Source organism: Octodon degus, unplaced genomic scaffold, assembly GCF_000260255.1.
Source record: "Octodon degus isolate 3935 unplaced genomic scaffold, OctDeg1.0 scaffold00068, whole genome shotgun sequence".
Classification (NCBI taxonomy): Eukaryota; Metazoa; Chordata; class Mammalia; order Rodentia; family Octodontidae; genus Octodon; species Octodon degus.
The window spans coordinates 4,891,649-4,897,617 of NW_004524644.1; the positions used below are offsets into that span (position 1 = coordinate 4,891,649).

The 5,969-nt window shown below is 33.5% G+C and overlaps 1 protein-coding gene across 1 annotated transcript in view; it reads left to right on the top strand.

The window, feature by feature from the left end:
• Nucleotides 1-5,969, top strand: part of Hspa4l (heat shock protein family A (Hsp70) member 4 like) — a 97,138-nt gene that overhangs the window by 1,019 nt on the left and 90,150 nt on the right. The window lies entirely within an intron of this gene.

Below are 5,969 nucleotides of genomic sequence, written 5' to 3' on the forward strand. Positions count from 1 at the left end.
ATAAGGTCAGTGAAATCCCCTCAGGATTTATCCTGAGATCCTGTACCTCAGATTGTAGAACCTTTGTCAGTGTCAGCCATGTGGATGAGCCATGGCCATTGCTTGGCCAGTGTGCTCTCTGTGAAAGCCTGAGAGATTATTTTCTCTCCATGTGACTCTTGGGTATGGAATTTTATGTATGTTAACTTTTCCTTGTGTTTTGACCATGTGTTATTTATTATATCATTACGCTATATCAGTAGTGTTCCCAAATATAGCTCACAAATTTTATTCTCAAATAAATGCTAGTCATAACACCTAAAGTATATTTTTTTCTTTTACCTTGTAAGAAAAAAGGGGAAGGCTCATTTTAACAGAAGAATGAGCACAGAGCTTCTCAGTTTCACTTTATTTCCTAGGTGATTTTTCCATGTATCCTATTCTTGTCTCTAGGTCAGAGGTTTAACTTACATCCTGGAGATTCCCTTTGCCTCACCTAAATATCTTCTAATAACTTGTAGTAATTTTTTTTGTTGTTGTTTTCAAGATTGAATCTCACTATGAAGCTCAAGCTGGCCTTGTACTTGTTATGTAGCCCAGGTTGGCCTCCAACACAAGTTGAAAGGCAATGCTCTTGCCTTTGCCTCCTTAGTATTAGGATTACAAGTGTGTGCCACCAAGCACAGCTATTTATGGTAATTTTAATGAATTATTCTGTCCAATTGCTTCAAGTAGTCTGTTTTTATAAGAGATTTTTCAGTTAATTTCTTTTAAAATACTACTTGAAATCTTGAACATTTTTTGAAGAGACTACAAAATAAACATTAGAAATGATATAGAATTTCACTAAACAAAATAATACAAATTCAATAATATTTGTTGTATTGCAATATTATCTTTAAATTAGTTGTTTAGAGATGGATCTATATATATGCAGGATATCTTGGATAATTATACTGCTGATTGCAGCTGGTCTATGGAAAGGAGCAGTTAATACTTTTTCTCTTGTCTTATAATTTTTTAATAAAAATTTCCAATTTTGCAGGCATACATATGAGCAGAAGTTTAGATTTTTGCCTTTTTCTCTGTGAAAGTTTCAGGTTATTTAAATCTCTTAAAATGTTTCTTGAAGGGCCAGCCAGATAGTTCAGTGGACTAAAGCACCTGCTTCGGCAGTGCATAGCAGCTAGGTTTGATCCCTGGCATGCTGTGCCAGTCCCGCCCCTGGGGCTCACTGAGATGGAGATTAAGAATGGGCATGGTGGCATGTGCCTGTAATCCCAGCGCGTGGGAGGCTGAACACAGGTTGATCATTACGAGTTTGGTCTACATAGTGAGGCTCTGTAGACCCTGTACTAAATAAAAGCAAAAAATGTTTGCTTACTTTTGATTAAAGTGTTTGACATATAACATTGCTAATAGTTTTTGATGGCTTTGTTATAGGCCCTGAAGAGCGACAATTCAAGGGTTTAGGTGATTGTATTGTGAAAATAGCAAAATCCGATGGAATTGTTGGTTTATACCAAGGATTTGGTGTTTCAGTTCAGGGCATCATTGTGTACCGAGCCTCTTACTTTGGAGCTTATGACACAGTTAAGGTAATTTGGGACTTTAATTTGGTTATGTTAAATAAATGTTCATTTTTAAAATTCTAATTAATGTGCTCAGTAGATATGTTACTTTTAATTATGCAAATCAAGATAAATGATGAGACATGAAATTCTATTTAATCATGACTTATGATCAAATTAAATTACAACTATATGGATCTGACTTTACAGATAAAGTATGTATCAAAATAGATTTTCATGGAATTTGCACTTTACAGCATATCACACATGGAAACATACCAATTAGGCTTGTATCATAATCAAATATTCAGCATAGAAAAACATATAGCAGCTTTTATGCCTTTACAGTATTAATTTTATTATAAATGTATTTAATAACTTGCTATTACTGTAGGAAAGCATAATTGTTATTATACCTTGGTTATCTACTAGATATTGTTAAATTCTATATTGTATTTTGCAGCTTTGCAATTTGCCATTTCATTTTATGAATCTTGTTGAGTATTTACATCCCAACAGTGTTCTTGTATCTTATATTTTTTAAGGTACATTTTTAGATGAACATAATAACATCATATGAAATTTGTAACTGTACATGATACATTTTGATTCTTCTATTTTCCCCTTTACCTTCTCTCCCTTTAGCCCCTCTTCCACTCCTTATTTTTTATTTTTTCCATGTCCCTTCTTTTCTTTCCCCCTTCCCCTTGCTCCTTTTCTCATTTGAACATTTTCTTCCCATGTCCCAAAATCTATTACACATTTTGGTTTATATTTTTGTTTTCTCTGACATAGTCTAAAACCCTTACTTTGAATATAAGCAGCCTGGAAAAGTTAAATAATTTACTTACTAATAACAAGTTAAAAGTCCATATTCTTTTTTTTTTTTTTTTTAAATTTTAGGGAAGCGTCTACAGGGTGTTTAGTGTCTGACTACTAGATCAGACTCGTAGTGATCCACCTGTTTACAGCCTCCCAAAAGCTGGGATTACAGGCACACGCCACCATGTCCAGTCTCAACTGCCATCTCAGCACGCCCCTAGGGGTGGGGCTGGCACTAAAAGTCCATATTCTTAATCACTACAGCAAAATGCTTTCAAAAGGAAGCCCTAAAACTGATATCAATATTATTTGTAAAATACAATTTAAACTTGAGAAAAATCTTATATCTATCTTTCCTCCTTACTATAAATGTAGGTGAATGTCATTTTTATTGTGGTGTGGACAAATTACTCCCAGTATTATTATGTTTTTGGACAGATTAATGAAAATCGTATCTCAAGTACATTTATTTAACCATAGAAAAGTTTATATCTCCTTTTCCTCTGCTTTTCTCTGTTATGTCCTTCAGTAGTTATAAAGTGCAGAAATATTCCATCACTAGTTCAGAGCTTTACAGATACTCATCTAATTATCTGTTTATGGTAATGGCAGGCATTCTTTCATTTTTTCAACTCCACAGTGAAGAGCCACAGAGGAACTTGTTTGGTTATTGGCTGCCATCATTTCCAGTTAATGGTTTCATTAGCAATATATTCCTTTAATAGCAGATAGGATTTTTTTTCAACTGTACCTTTGAAATATAATCATGTGTGTCACTTGCCTTTCTTACTGTACTTGCTACTATTAAATTCAAATGGTTTTCTTTGCATTTTTAAATACAATTGTCCCTTCATATATTCATAGAAATTATCCTGTGAATTATGAATTTAAGCTATCTTGAAATGTTAAATGGTTACTTGGTACATTTTTCTTTTCTAGGGCTTATTACCAAAACCAAAGGAAACCCCATTTCTTGTATCGTTTTTCATTGCTCAAGTTGTGACTACATGCTCTGGAATACTCTCTTATCCCTTTGACACAGTTAGAAGACGTATGATGATGCAGGTATTTAATTTGTAAGCTTCGTTGAGTTTCCTAGTATCGTTCATATATACATGTAATTTATTCACATGTCAGAGAATTTAGCAAAAAAGGAATAAGGCATTTGTTTTACTTTACTAAAAGCATTTGTTTTACTTCTAAAGTAAACACTGTGATATTTCTTACATTCTTTCAGATAAAATAGTCACCATCCAGCAAAGCTTTTTCCTCATCTGTCATCAGAACAGAAATGTCTCCTGTAGAAATATATTTGAAGGGTAGCAGGAGATGGCAGAGATCATATGAGTATGTCTATTTGAAACACTAGATTGAGTAGAATTATGCTCAGTTGTAACCATTGACATAATAATTTATTACAGTGTATTTTGATAAATGTAAATAATTTTGAGCTTCAAAAATGAAAAGTTGCCTATAATAATCTGTGTTCTAAATATAAACCTCTCAACCCAAATTTTGTTATGTCTCACTTCCATTGCTGTGGCTTGTTAGAAGAATTGCTTCAGTAAATTTTTTAGTTGAGTGCTTAGTCCATCTTAAACTCTTGTGACACAAATAAGATAAAACCTGTACCCAAACTCATAATATAATATTGAAGATACACAATTCTTCAAATAAAAGTGTACGTAGGGGTTAGGGATACAAAGCAGGAGTGCTACCCAGATGCTTGGAGTAATTATATGTGGCTTCTTGGAGAGCAAAACCTGGGCTTTTTCCAGACAGACAACATTCTAAGCATGGGGCAGAGTGAAGTGATGATTGAGGTAAAGCTTGAAAAGTAGTCACTTTGGCCAAATCATAAGTTTCATGGCGCCAGGTGAAAATAATGACAGAAATCTAAAGTAACAATGTACTTTATATGTGCCATAGCCTGTCTCAAGCATTTTATACAATAACTCATTAAATTCTCAATTCTAAGAGGTTTGGTCTTTATATTTATCATTTATGAAGTGGTCTTAGACGATCCCACTAAGCTACTCAGAAGGGTAAGACTAACCTCTTTTTATTTCACTCAGACAAGCTATTCAAATGCTATTTCTTTTACATCTGTTTTTCCTCTTCCTAGTATACTAGTTTACTACATTGATATACTTAAAAAATTATACAAATTTATAGAGTACAGTGTAATATTTCAATACTATATGTACCAGTCAAATCTGGATAACTGGTATACTCATCACCTCAAATATCAAAATCCTACATTGGGAGAGTAAAGGTAGAGATGAGCTAAGAATATATCTTAGTTGAAAAGCTCTGGGATTGATCACCACTACTGAAACAAAAAAAAATTTTTTAAAAACATACATGGAAGCAGGGTATGGTGGTCTATACCAGCAATCCCAGCACTGGGATGCTAAGCAAGGGTCTTGCCTGGGCTATGTGGGAAGACCTTGTCTTAAAACAATATATATAGGGGTGCAAGGGATTCAGTTTAGTTTCAAATGCCCTGGAGTCAATCCCTAGAACCACCAAAAAAAGGCAAGTAGTATTTAACATAGTTCTTACTTTTCCAAGGATAAAGGATGTCTACAACTTAACTCTTACAATGGTACAGAAAAAAACTGTGTGTGTGTGTGTGTGTGAGAGAGAGAGAGAGAGAGAGAGAGAGAGAGAGAGAGAGAGAGAGAGAACAGTTTGGTAGGGCTGCTATAACAAGTACCACAGAACACATGATGTAACAAAAATTTTCTCAGTTTTGAATGCTTTAAGATCAAGGTGTTGGCAGGTATGGTTTCTTCTGAAGGCTTCTCACCTTGAATTTTAGTTTGCCATCTTCTTCTTCTAAAATTCTTCTCTTCTTCCTTCTCTTATAAGGACAATCTTAATGGATTAAGATCACTATGGTGATCTCATTTAACATTGTCCTCCTATCCCCAAACAGTCACAGTCTGAGATGTTGGAGGTTAATTCTTCAAAACATGATTTTAGGGGCATACTATTCATCATATGACAGCACTCTTTAATTTTTGTATTTTGATTTTATGTCCTATAACTTTGTAAGCACTAATATGAATATTAATTTATATGTACACACTTCTGAGGATTATTTACATGAGTAATGAGTTAATACTACTCTATTTTTCCCTTATCAATTGTTATGCTTTTTTTCTACCTGATTACACTCATTGAAATAACTAACAACCTAAGAATGCCTTTGGGGTTCTATAATTTAATGATAAATGTGAGATTTTTACAGTTATACTGCTGTGTTATTGGCAGCTGCCTTCTGTTCCTAAATTAAAACAATTTTGAATCACAAGTGGCAGATTTTTTTTATATATTGAGATGATCATGTCATTTTTCTCTTTTAATATTGCTATATTATATTATACTAATCTCTTTTTCCAGAGCTAAATTTACCTTGTATGCCTGGGTTAAACCTAGCTTTGTCATGATGTATTACTTTTCGTATTCCTTTCAGGATTTTTTTTTTTCTACAGTTTTATTGATAAACATATAGCAATGAGACAGTTTCAAATCAAATCGGAAGTACAGTTTCAACAAATAATACACTGCATATATTATTCTTAGTGGTTA